This window comes from Pleurodeles waltl, chromosome 1_2, assembly GCF_031143425.1.
Source record: "Pleurodeles waltl isolate 20211129_DDA chromosome 1_2, aPleWal1.hap1.20221129, whole genome shotgun sequence".
NCBI classification, from domain to species: Eukaryota; Metazoa; Chordata; class Amphibia; order Caudata; family Salamandridae; genus Pleurodeles; species Pleurodeles waltl.
In genome coordinates this window covers 906,349,829-906,364,240 of record NC_090437.1, presented here as the reverse complement: position 1 = coordinate 906,364,240, position 14,412 = coordinate 906,349,829, and positions in this window count along the sequence as shown.

Sequence of the window (14,412 nt, the reverse complement as noted above, 5' to 3'; positions counted from 1 at the left end):
ACTACAGTTACTATATATCATTTTACATGACCACATCTCAACATCCTTCCAATGGATCCCTTGGTTTCCTATTGCAAACTTCTCAGTTTCATCTACAAGGCCATGCATCCACTTCCAAACCTTATCTTTCAGGTAAAGTTATTTAATGAAAATAGCCCATTTCTCTAGTCTGGCACACCATTGATTATTCTCAATGGAAGAAACATATCAGCAAGACCTCCTTCTATGGTCATGTATCAAAACTTTGACATTATTTTCTGGCAAAGACAATACATATCTAGGACCACTTGGAACATAGGAAGGTATTAAATATTGGCTCTTCCCAAGATCAAGTCACAGGGAGCAAATTGTCTCAAAATGAATGTGGGAATGCATGGTTCTCCCTGTGTGATTGCAGACGCAACATGGACCCAACAGTCCCCCAAAGTTACAAGAGCGCTGCTGGAAATAAACCACCCTATGCCCCCAAGGGAAAGGGATGGGAACACATAAACCAGTGCAACAAACAAAAATAAATAAAAACCAACAGGAGAACATTTATGCCTGTAGAGAAAATACACCAGTCATGTCAGTGAAATGCAGTCCCAATCCAGATCCCAGGATCTCTTCTCTTACCTAATAGGTGCCCAGAACTTAGGTACTGTTATTGAGAACTATGTGTAGCTATAAACTGAAGAGAGCAGCAGAGAGCAGGACTCTGTTCTTTCCTAGTGAAAGATAAAAACGTCACAGGCTTATTTTACTGCCTTTGAACTCCGTACTCCCCCCAATTCCTAATGCCCATCTTTTACTCTATACACACCTATTTCTGATGATACACTTTGAGTGTTCTTCCATATTTCAGGTGGGTGCACATTAAGTTCCTTTAAAAGGTGTATTAATGAACCATTATAAAGTTCACAGAGAGTTCATGACGAGCAAATAAATTAGAAGTTTGAAGGTCAGAAATCACACTTTTAATCACTGTGGTATAAGAAAGGCAATGTCACAAGCTCGTATTTGTTATTATAGTTTTGTAATCATCATTGTCTATAATATCACAGTTTCTAGCACTTCTTAAAAAGAATACTGTGCTCCCTTGTGTTATAACAAGACACAACCTCTACTTCTCAATGTCCCATACACAGTGAATGGTCAACATGTAGGCCAATCCTCTCTCCACACAATAATCAAAATTGTACTTGAAACGTAATTCTAATTATAAAATTAAACCATTGGAACACCTACCTTTCTTGCTGAAGGCTTCCAGATCAGATTGTTTCTGTGTGGATTGCCAGATTAGGACTCCAGGTCCCCTACTGAGGCCAGTACAGATACAGCAAACCACTGCTCTTAAGGAAATCTGAATGAGAAGCATCCAGATACCTGAGGGCAAGGTTTCATTAGAGGTAGTTGAGTCAAGCTGTTCTGGTGCTATGTACAGGAAAGACCCCGCCACACATGACTGCCACACTCAATCCAGAGGAACGCTACCCCAACCACCAGGAATCACCAGGTGCAATTCAGGGGATTGCTGGCCTAGCTGTCATAGGTCTTCCGGTCTGTATTCCTGTAAGTCGACTTTCTCCAAGGATACCTGGAGCCCTTAAGTAGCAAGGAAATGGCCATGAATAATACAGGAATAGTATTACACAGATAATGATACCTGAAAGACACTTTGCAATGCATATGCTGAAAATGGCATCTACTTTTGACTCACCATGCACCATATCCCCATAATTCTTGCGATGTGTTGGAAAATGGGTTATTGGTAGGGCAGGTAGGTACCTACACCTAGCAACAAGCCACAAACCTCCACGTAAGTACAGTTAGGTCTCAGTAAATTAATCCCAGCTCTACCCTTGGTAGCTTGGCATCGAGCGTCAAGGCTTAACTTAGGAGACAAAGTGTAAAGCATTCAAATATCACAAAACAGTAATTAAATAAAACACAGGAAACAGTTTAAAAATCCAAAACCAATTTATAAAAATAGCTTATATTTTTATCTTTAAAATGACACAAAAACGATTAAAATCGGTTCAGGGGAACCGGAGATATGAATTTTTAAAGTATTATTATTTTCTAGCGCTTAGAAACAAAAAGCGCCAATCGGGTCATCTGGTTGCACCAGGACCGGGGCAAAGTCAAACTTTCAGGCCGACCGCGATGGAGCCCTGCTCGGCTACAAGTCGCGGGAGGCCTCGGTTAAAAAGTTACCTTCTGACTTAGTCTTTATTTTGAAGTTTTTCTTCACCGGGACGAACCTGCCAATTGGATCCGACCTCCTGGAGCCCTTGTCCGGATACGCGAAGTCGGTTTCCTCGGTGGTGATTTTTACCTTCGGACTTAGTCGTTTTTTCGAGATGAAAATCCTTCGACCGGGGTAAACCTGGATCTTGATCCGACGTCCGTGGAGCCCTTCTCGGATACGATGGCTGGAAGGTCCCGGTCAACTTTTTACGTTCGGACTTAGTCTCTTTTTTGGATGTTTTTCTTTACCGGGACGAACCACGAAGTCAGGCCGGGTCGCGGTTGAGGCAAGCCGGCTAGAATTTCCGCGTCGGGTCGGTCACTTTATGGAGCTTTTTTTCAAAAATTCTCCAATCTTTTCCAAACTTCTGGGGCTTCACCCAGATGTTCTTTTAAGGTTCTTTTGGGGTCCACAGCTCACCCCAAGGGTCCAGAAGTTCTGTGATGGTCCATGGGGGTGCGGACTTCAACTCCCAGAATGCACCTGGCGCAAACTCCTTTTTGGCCACTGGGCAGTGGTCAGCTGGTCGCTTCTTTCAGGAATTGGTGCAGGGGACTCTGGTTAGCAATTTTTCACCTGCAGCAAACAGGGAGTCCCTCCTTGAACCAGTTGAAGCCAGGCAAAGTCCTTCTTGTGGTGAAGCCCAAGTGTGCAGCTGGTGCAGTCCTTCTGAGTGCAGGTTCCAGGTGCAGGCCAGGGGTCCAGCAGGGCAGTCCTTCTTCTCCTTAAGTTCCTTTCTTGTTGAAATCTGGTAGGGATCTGAGGCGTGGGTGCAGGTCTGCCAGTTTTATCCTTGCTCCTGGGTGAAAAGCAGGGGGGCCCTGGTTCTCCAATCAGGGACAGGGTCGTCCCCCTGTGATGACCACTTCCTGGGAAGTGTGGCAAAAATCCATCCCAGAAGGCAACAGTCTCTAAAAATCCAAAATGGATGAATCTGATTTTTGGAGGAGAGATCTGGCTGAGCCCACCCACTGGTGTGGCTAAAAATCATAAACACACCCCTCTCCTGCCCTCTCCTAATCTAATCAAGGGGGCACCTAGCTGTCTGGGGTTGCAGGATGTGGGGGTGTTGCTGGGTGCTCCAGATGTCCTTCTCTGCCTTTGAAGACCAGTTTGGCAGCCCTCCCCCTTCCTGCCTCACCATCTGCTGAGGGGAGATTCTCTCCCCCAAGCACATTCCTTTGTGTGAAGTCAGGCCACTTCACACCTCATTAAAGTAGCCTGGCAGAAGCTGCTGCAGGCTGGCCAATCAGAGCACAGAAGCAAAAACAATGCAGAGCTGAAATTGGCAACTTTTTAGGTAAAGTCTAAACTTTTTACCTGCACTAGTTATATTAAATCCAACAACTGGAAGTTGTGGGATTTATTATAACAATCAATTTGATACCAAATTCTTGGTATGTAACATTTAAGGAGACTTTAACATTTAAAATAAAGTCTGCCCATTCTAGCCTATGAAGGCCATTTACTTCAATGAGGGAAAAACGAATTTGGCTGTTTTTACCTCACCAGGGCTTATAAATCTATTTTTATAAAGTCCCTGCTTATAGTTACATGGCACCCAGCCCTAGGGGCACATAGGGCACACCTTAGGGGTGACTTATATGTAAAAATAAGGTAGTTTAAGACTTTGGAAGTACCTTTAATTCCAAAGTCGAATTTGCATATAACTTTAATTTAAAAGCAGCCAGCAAGGCAGGCTTGCTTTTAAAATGACACTGGGCACCTCAGCAATGCACCTAGGTGTGCACCACCTATGCTGTGGTCCCTAAACCTACATGCCCTACCATATACTAGGGACTTATAGGTAGGTTAACTTAGCCAATTATAATTAGCCTAATTTGCATATCCATTTTACACAGAGCACAGGCCCTGGGACTGGTTAGCAGTACCCAGGGCACCTTTAAAGTCAGGAAAACACCAGCATAAAGTGGAAAATGGGGGCAAAAAGTTATGGGGCCTCTGCAATCAGCCCCAGTTTCTCACACAACCCCCCCCCCCCAGCCCACACGCCCAGGAGACTCAGCCCAACCCTGGGAGAGTCTTCCTGGCTTGTTAGGCGAGGAAGACAGTGAAGAAAACTGGCTGTCCCTTTGCAGGGCCTACTCTGCCTTACATCCTCCTGTCAGGGTCTCTCCCTCTGGGTAGTGAACCCACCCCAACAATGAAAGGACCCATTTCAAACTGAAACTTCCCTCTAGGGGGGTCTTCCTCCTCTCTCTCTGCCAACTTGGGTAGTGAGGTGCCCACCTCCCCTACTCCTAACTTTGCTAGGGCAACACCTAGCTTACCCAAAGAGGTCACCCAACACTTGAGCAACCCCACCATGACCAATAGGGTCAGGGGGCCTACTTTGCTATTGGCCTTGGGGTCTGCCTCCCAGGCCAAGTACAGTGCTGCCAGGAAGGCTAGCACCCAGCAGAGGCTACTGACAGCTGTCAGTACCCAGAACCACACCCTAAGCTCTCCACTGACAGGTGACTGAGCTGCTTTAGGGGCATCTTTGGGGTCCTGGCACCCCTCTTGCTGTCTAGAGTGGGGGGCTACCACCTCCTGTGGCAGACACCCTCCTTCCACTCTCCCTTCTGTCAGTGCAGGGGCAACACCTTGCATCTGGACAGCTGCCTGACTACTCAGGACTTCCTTGGGGTCAGGTGAGGCCTCACCAGTGCCAACTCTGGGCTCCCCCCTTACTGGGGCAGAAGGCCCTTGGCTCCCTGGAACTCTCTTTAAGAGTGGCCTACCCTTCCTTTTCTTCTTTCCTTTTCTTGGGGACCCCTGTCTCCTAACTGTAGGGACTGACTCCCCAGGACTTTGGGTTGGGGGGGCGCCCTGGGCGACCACCCCATCTGTGACCAGACTCACCTCTGGGAGGTCATTGCCCAGGATACAATCTAGGGGGAGGTCAGCACTGACTACCACCCTAATCCAGTCAAGGATACCCTCCCTCTCTAGGGGCACTATGGCTACAGGTTTGGAGGTGACCTCCCCTGTGGCTATCCTGACTTTCTTTGTCTTTCCTGGGACATACATGTCTGGGGTCACTAACCAGTCACTAACTATAGTGTGACTGGCACAGGTGTCCCTCAGGCCAGTGGTAGGGACCCCATTCACTTGAATGTGGTGGAAGTGCCTACTCCCACCCTCAGGGATCACCAGCTTACCATCTGGTCCTGTCTCCCAGCACAATGCTAGGAGGACTTCATCATCTGAGGAGTCCTCCTCTATGGCTACACTGGACAGCCCAGTGCTAACCACCTTCTTTGGACAGGCTGCATCTCCTCTGAAGTGACCTGTCTGCTGACAGTCAAAGCAAGCCCTACTGTCCAAGAGCTTTTTTAACCCTGGGTCTCCCTGTCTCTGATTGTCAGAGTGGGAGTGGGATTTACTCTCCTCCTTCTTAGGGTTCTGGGGTACAGAGGGAGTCTCTGTGGTGGGCTTACCACCTCCCTCCTTAGGTTTTTGGGGACCTATCCCCCCCTTCTTGGAGTCTCCCCCCTGGGACTTGACAACCACCCTGGTTCTCAACCACTCATCAGCTGCCTCCCCTAGCTCTCTAGGGTTGGTCTGCTTAGAGTCCACTAGATGCTGGCGTAACCTTTCTTGGATACAATTGGTCAAGATGTGCTCTCTCATGATCAGATTGTATAACCCCTCATAAGTATTTACTTTGTTGCCAATAATCCAGCCCTCTAGTGCCTTTAGTGAAATGTCCACAAAGTCAACACAAGACTGGGTACTGACCTTCTGGGTGTCCCTGAACTTTATTCTATATTGCTCTGGGGTCAGACCAAACTTCTTGACTAAGCACCTCTTCATACTAGGGTATGAATCTGCCTCCTCCCCCCTTAAGGTCAGAAGCCTATCCCTCCCTGAGTTGGGGACCAACTCCCACAAAAGGGAACCCCAGTATTGAGGCCTAACCCTTCTCATTTGGAGTGCCCTCTCAAAGGCCCCTAGCCACTTATCTATGTCATCCCCCTCTACATAAGCAGGAACCACCCCCTTGGGTAATCTGGGGCAAACTCCCCCACCCATGGACACCTCAGCTTCTTTATCGCTGCTTCCATCTTTTTTTTCTTTGCTTGCCCACTTTTTCTTTTCTAGGGCAAGCTTATCTGCTTCCAAAGCTATGTAGGCTAGCTGGGCTTCCAGCTCTCTTTCCCTGATGGATGGGTTCTCTCCTCCTGAAAGGACCCTCTTCCTACCACTAGCTTTGGGTCTGCCCCTAGTGACTGTATCCAGTGAGGACCGTTCCTCCTCTTCCTCACTTGGGGTCTGATGCCTTCCCTCCCCTGAGTGGTTAGAGTTAGCATCTTCCTCTTTTTCTTCTTCCTCTGGAGCTTCCTCTGTCTCTACCTCTTGTGCCTCAGCCCATGCTGTCAGGGATTTAATCAGGATTTGCTTCCTGAGATCAGGGGTTGCAGGCAACCCCCTCTCAATACACAACCCCCTAAGCTGGACTACTGTCAGTGTGGGTAGGCTAGCCAGATCAAGCTCCATGGTTCCCTAGTTTTGTGTCAACAAAAACTTTTTGGAAAAAATTGGAAACAAGAATTTAGAAAAATTACAAAAATTCAATAATTGAAATGAATCCAAATTAATTAAAAAAAAAAAATATATTAAAAATTAAAAACAATTTTTGCACTAGGACAATTTAAAGGATTTTTAATTTGTTTTATCTAAAACTGTAACGTGATATTGAACACAAGTACAGGATCCCGTCGCTGCTTCCAATTATGTTGGAAAATGGGTTATTGGTAGGGCAGGTAGGTACCTACACCTAGCAACAAGCCACAAACCTCCACGTAAGTACAGTTAGGTCTCAGTAAATTAATCCCAGCTCTACCCTTGGTAGCTTGGCATCGAGCGTCAAGGCTTAACTTAGGAGACAAAGTGTAAAGCATTCAAATATCACAAAACAGTAATTAAATAAAACACAGGAAACAGTTTAAAAATCCAAAACCAATTTATAAAAATAGCTTATATTTTTATCTTTAAAATGACACAAAAATGATTAAAATCGGTTCAGGGGAACCGGAGATATGAATTTATAAAGTATTATTATTTTCTAGCGCTTAGAAACAAAAAGCGCCAATCGGGTCATCTGGTTGCACCAGGACCGGGGCAAAGTCAAACTTTCAGGCCGACCGCGATGGAGCCCTGCTCGGCTACAAGTCGCGGGAGGCCTCGGTTAAAAAGTTACCTTCTGACTTAGTCTTTATTTTGAAGTTTTTCTTCACCGGGACGAACCTGCCAATTGGATCCGACCTCCTGGAGCCCTTGTCCGGATACGCGAAGTCGGTTTCCTCGGTGGTGATTTTTACCTTCGGACTTAGTCATTTTTTCGAGATGAAAATCCTTCGACCGGGGTAAACCTGGATCTTGATCCGACGTCCGTGGAGCCCTTCTCGGATACGATGGCTGGAAGGTCCCGGTCAACTTTTTACGTTCGGACTTAGTCTCTTTTTTGGATGTTTTTCTTTACCGGGACGAACCACGAAGTCAGGCCGGGTCGCGGTTGAGGCAAGCCGGCTAGAATTTCCGCGTCGGGTCGGTCACTTTATGGAGCTTTTTTTCAAAAATTCTCCAATCTTTTCCAAACTTCTGGGGCTTCACCCAGATGTTCTTTTAAGGTTCTTTTGGGGTCCACAGCTCACCCCAAGGGTCCAGAAGTTCTGTGATGGTCCTTGGGGGTGCGGACTTCAACTCCCAGAATGCACCTGGCGCAAACTCCTTTTTGGCCACTGGGCAGTGGTCAGCTGGTCGCTTCTTTCAGGAATTGGTGCAGGGGACTCTGGTTAGCAATTTTTCACCTGTAGCAAACAGGGAGTCCCTCCTTGAACCAGTTGAAGCCAGGCAAAGTCCTTCTTGTGGTGAAGCCCAAGTGTGCAGCTGGTGCAGTCCTTCTGAGTGCAGGTTCCAGGTGCAGGCCAGGGGTCCAGCAGGGCAGTCCTTCTTCTCCTTAAGTTCCTTTCTTGTTGAAATCTGGTAGGGATCTGAGGCGTGGGTGCAGGTCTGCCAGTTTTATCCTTGCTCCTGGGTGAAAAGCAGGGGGGCCCTGGTTCTCCAATCAGGGACAGGGTCGTCCCCCTGTGATGACCACTTCCTGGGAAGTGTGGCAAAAATCCATCCCAGAAGGCAACAGTCTCTAAAAATCCAAAATGGATGAATCTGATTTTTGGAGGAGAGATCTGGCTGAGCCCACCCACTGGTGTGGCTAAAAATCATAAACACACCCCTCTCCTGCCCTCTCCTAATCTAATCAAGGGGGCACCTAGCTGTCTGGGGTTGCAGGATGTGGGGGTGTTGCTGGGTGCTCCAGATGTCCTTCTCTGCCTTTGAAGACCAGTTTGGCAGCCCTCCCCCTTCCTGCCTCACCATCTGCTGAGGGGAGATTCTCTCCCCCAAGCACATTCCTTTGTGTTAAGTCAGGCCACTTCACACCTCATTAAAGTAGCCTGGCAGAAGTTGCTGCAGGCTGGCCAATCAGAGCACAGCAGCAAAAACAATGCAGAGCTGAAATTGGCAACTTTTTAGGTAAAGTCTAAACTTTTTACCTGCACTAGTTATATTAAATCCAACAACTGGAAGTTGTGGGATTTATTATAACAATCAATTTGATACCAAATTCTTGGTATGTAACATTTAAGGAGACTTTAAAATTTAAAATAAAGTCTGCCCATTCTAGCCTATGAAGGCCATTTACTTCAATGAGGGAAAAACGAATTTGGCTGTTTTTACCTCACCAGGGCTTATAAATCTATTTTTATAAAGTCCCTGCTTATAGTTACATGGCACCCAGCCCTAGGGGCACATAGGGCACACCTTAGGGGTGACTTATATGTAAAAATAAGGTAGTTTAAGACTTTGGAAGTACCTTTAATTCCAAAGTCGAATTTGCATATAACTTTAATTTAAAAGCAGCCAGCAAGGCAGGCTTGCTTTTAAAATGACACTGGGCACCTCAGCAATGCACCTAGGTGTGCACCACCTATGCTGTGGTCCCTAAACCTACATGCCCTACCATATACTAGGGACTTATAGGTAGGTTAACTTAGCCAATTATAATTAGCCTAATTTGCATATCCATTTTACACAGAGCACAGGCCCTGGGACTGGTTAGCAGTACCCAGGGCACCTTTAAAGTCAGGAAAACACCAGCATAAAGTGGAAAATGGGGGCAAAAAGTTATGGGGCCTCTGCAATCAGCCCCAGTTTCTCACACGATGGTATAAGAGTGCCATAGACACATCCTAGAGGTATTAGTAATTTTAGCACATGTGGTGACTTACGTGATCTTCTGTGAGTACCCCAGACTCCCCTAATATGTTTTTTGACACTAAAAGTGCTATCAGTTTTCACTAGCAGGATCTATTTAATGAAAAACAAAAAAGGATACTATAGTCATTACAATAAACAAGATAACCCCGAAACTATAACAATTACCTCAATGACAGTAATAGGCAAAACCAGTTTCCTTTGCTCAAATACATAACTGTTGCTGCTACTTGTAGTGTCACCGAATGGCACCTCTAATACAAACCAGACTCCATAATTATAATTCTCTCTACCTGTACATTATTGATTTATAGCCTATGTATCTTGTTGCTTACTCTTTTGACTGCAATCGGTGCCAAGGTGCAGCAAGGAAAATGTAGTGTGAGGACAACAGATACACTGTTCCACCAAGCGCTCCCATGGAAAACCAAGCTATCAACTGATTATTGTACTTCAGCACTTTACATCAGGGTAATCAATACATAATTAACAAGCATTTGCAATAGGTTAGTTTAGTTTAAGAATTTATAAAGCGCGTAGTGACCCGAAGGCATCCCAGCGCTAACCTAACCTGACCGGTGCTGTCACTAGGAGAGTTGAGAGCGCTACCTACAGAAATGAATGGTCTTGAGTTTTTTCCTAAAAAGTAGTTCTGAATGTTCCTGACGTAGATCGGAAGGAAGATCATTCCAAAGACGGGCGGCCTTGGTAAGGAAGGAGTTGGCCCCCCAAGCTCTCTTGGACCTCAAGATGGTCACAAGACGAGAGGAGGAGGACCTCAGACTTCGAGAAGGAACATAAAGACATAGCCGCTTTCTAAAGAACATTGGGCCCTTATGTTGAAGAGCTCTATGAACAATGCATAGGGCCTTAAAATAGGTACGTTGCTTGAAAGGGAGCCAATGAAGCGAGGAAAGAGCAGGTTTAGCGGATACATGTCTGGGAAGATTGACAAGAAGCCGGGCGGCTGCGTTCTGGACTGTTTGTAGCCTTTTTATAACATAAGCCGGGGCGCTGAGAAAAAGTGAGTTCCCATAATCCAACCGGGAGAGGATAAGAGTTTGAACGAGGATTCTTCTGGCCATAGGGGGAAAAAGAATTGAGATTTTCCTAAGAACTCTTAAGATGCCAAAGCATATAGAGGAGACTCTTTTTGCTTGATAATCCATGGTCAGACGAGAATCCACCCAGAAACCAAGGCTTTTTACCTGGTCCTTAGGGGGAGGAAGATTATTGAAAGCCTCAGAGTACAGCGGAAGCGAAAGAGCTGGGGGGGAATTGCCTAGTACGATGACTTCTGACTTTCTGTCATTGAATTTGAGCTTAGACTGGACCATCCAAGCTCCAATGTCTTTCATACAGCACGAGAGGTTAGCTGCCGACGAGTCCCCGGAGCTGGATAGGGACACCACAAGTTGAGTATCGTCGGCGTAGGTGACCAAAGACAAATTGTAGGGAGCGATCACCTTAGCCAGCGGGGATAAATAGACATTAAAAAGAGTTGGGCTCAAAGAAGAGCCCTGAGGAACTCCACAAGTCAAAGGAAAAATGTCAGAGAAGTAGGCTCGATCCAGGACTTGAAAAGATCTGCCTTTGACAAAAGCGGACAGCCAGGACAATGCCAGGCCTCCTATCCCCAATTCTGAGAGCCTGTGGCAGAGAAGGTTGTGGTCCACTGTATCAAAAGCAGCGCTGAGATCAAGCAGAATCATGGCCACATGGGACCCTTGGTCCAAAAGCTGCCTGGCTGACTCAGTCACTGCAAGGAGGGCTGACTCCGTGCTATGATGGGCTCTAAAACCCATTTGGGTGGGGTGGAGGAGTTCATGGGTCTCTAAGTAGCTGGTTAATTGGTGATTAACGTGTTTCTCCAAAATTTTTGTTGAAATAGGGAGAAGAGCAATGGGTCTATAATTCTCCAGCAGAGATGGGTCCAGTTTCGGTTTTTTTAACAGAGGCTTAATAATGGCATGCTTAAAAAGAGGGGGGAGAAGACCTAACGATAGGGAACGATTCAGTATTTCTGTGAGGGGAGGTACAACAATATCTGAAACTCGCGAGAGGATGGGGGGAGGAGCGGGGTCCAGGGGGGAGCCCGATTTAATCTGAAGAAGAAGTTTAGTGGCAACAGTATCAGTAAGAGGTGTGAAGACAGTTAATGTGGTTCCGGAGAGGGAGGGATCCATCATTTGGTGCTCTACTGTACCTGGGGGAGGAGGAGAAGGGAACCCAGAGTATATCTTAATGACTTTGTCATTAAAATGAGATGCCAAAAGATTACTATATTCAGTGGAGGGTTCTGTGGGAGGAGAGGGCATAGGGGTTATAGTTAATTCCTTAAAAATCTGAAAAATTTCCTTTTGTGAGCAGGAGGAGCTTTCTATTCTTAATCCATAGTAGGAGGACTGGGCGGCTTTGATGTTTTGATGGTAGAGTCTGACGGATTGCCTATATATTTCTCTATCAATGAGACTGTAATTCTTTCTCCAGGCTCTTTCTAGCCTTTTGCACATTTTTTTTAATTCTAGCAGACAAGGTGAAAACCAGGGTTTGGCCTTATGGGGGGGCTTGTTAGATCTCAATTTGATGGGCAGAATACTATCTAAAGAGGAGGATATCCATTTATTAAATGAATCTGCAGAAATGGAGGGGGTGCTGGCCCCCAAGGAGGTCTGGAGAGCCGTCCGCCACTCCACAAGGGCCAGTTTTGACCAAATGCGACCAAAAGTTGGGGGGGTAGACTGCACAACTGGAGTAACATTGCAGGGGAAAAAAAAAGATAGAAGGCAAAGATCCGTCCAGGTTAGAGGCTGGGATGGCAGAGTGGTGAGGACAGGGAGATTACTGAATAAAAGGTCCAGCGTATGGCCTTTGGTATGGGTAGGTCCTATTACGTGTTGATTTAAATCAAGCGCAGAGAGAGACGCAAGTAGAGACCTTGCATGTGGACAATTTCCATTATCAAGATGGATGTTGAAATCCCCAAGGATAGTAAAGTTAGGGGATTTACAGATAAGACTCGCTGCCACTTCCGGCAGGGAATCTAAAAAACAGGTGCAAGGTCCTGGGGGCCGGTAGAGAAGCAAACCTGAGAAAGTAAAGGTAAGGGAGAGGTGGAGGGAGAAAATTAAGCTTTCACACTCCGGGATATCAGAGGGGAGGGTGGTACACCGAAGGTTATTTTTGTAGATAATGGCTAAGCCGCCACCTCTTCCATGGAGACGATCTACATGCACCATAGAGTAGGTGCAGCAATGCAACACATCTCACATTTTCTTGAGTTAGAGCTATTGGCATTGTGAATTCAGAACTGGATTTTTCTTACGACATAAATTGGTCATCCCTGTCTCATAATTTCGTCTTTTCCTGCCATGTTTTGTTGGTCACTTGCAACTAATGTCATCAGAAACGTTTGAAACAGAATTTGGATAATAAGGCTGGAAAAGTATTTGCTTTTTATTTTAACAGAATGCAAGACTTCCTGCCTAGCATTTCAACAAAGCTCTAATGAAGTTAACAGTAGCAGAGCAGCCTGAGAAGATTTATGGCCCCATTAAAGGAGATAAGCAATGGCCTGTGTGCGATGTCTTGAGTGCTGGCAGGGAGGGTCCCTGGAGAGAGAGACTGTGCTAGGGAAAGCAAGTTTCACATCATTGCTTCTAGGTTTAGCTACATTCTACCAGAAAAAGGCATATTGTGGCTTTTGTGAGCAGTGAGCTAAATGACTGGGTGTTTCCTTTGTAAAATAAGCTTATTTTAGGAGCCAGAGGTAAACGAAGATAGCACTGGAATAAAGCCAAAACAAATGTCAGTGACAAGGGAGGAGGTGGGAGGAACAGAATGCTGCAATGAAACAGGCACCTACCAGCCTAAAAAACCACAGTGAAAAGGCAGCAACAAAAGAAATAACAATAAAAGTCCATCACAGCAACCGATTAAGATGAGGAAACCAAAGTGGAATAATACAGTAGTTGGTCTCTACCCTGAAGCAGCAAAAGGAGGGAGATAAAGGCATGAGTGAGAAAAAGGCAGACATTACCACTAGCAAGCAAGAAGTTTTAAAAGACACTGCAACCAACAAATGAAATCACTTTAAGCCATAAGAAGTATATTAAAAGTATACACAAGGTCGAACACTTACGCTCAACCTAAAAACAATAAAATAAAGTAAGCTGCTGCTGAGCAGATCAGGGCTACTGTATGTAGCCCTTCACATCTATTGGACAAAGGTAACCTGAAGGAAAACCTCCATCCTGTGCTATGATCACCATATGTTCTGCATTGGGACTCCACCACATGCATTTCACAAACACAACCACATAGCAAATGTTCAGTGGTACATGATAAGCCCCAGTTAAGAGGATGTGATAGATTTCCACTAACATGTTTTGATGACCTTTGTTCCCCTGTATTTCATGTATCTGCCAACAACAATCATTAGTCTCCTGATTGCCAGACAAAAGGGAGGAAGGCACACTTCAATTTATAGGGAGAGAGTCTTTAAGTTAAGTCGTTAGTTCCCATGTTTCTTCTCCTGAAACAAGGAAAAACTCACTCATAGAGAAAAGCAAACTCAAGATGCAAAGTTTAATAAAAACAAGCAACATCACACAAATAGCAATTCTGATTTTACTGCAAGTCAAATGAATGAGAAAAAGCTATGTTACCATGAGTTGTGTAGTACAAAAATGGCCCATCAGGATGTGTTCCATAAGAATGAAGTAAGACTCTACAAGACCATGCTAAACCAAATATCCCTCAAACTGTTGCTTTAAATTTAAATTCCCTCCTTTGTTCTTCATGTCTGTCCTTCAGTATGTGGAGGTCCCGCCTCCCAAACTGACCATTCTATGTCTAGCTCTTACTCAGTGCTTGTTTTTAATTCACTCACCTCCTGGTAG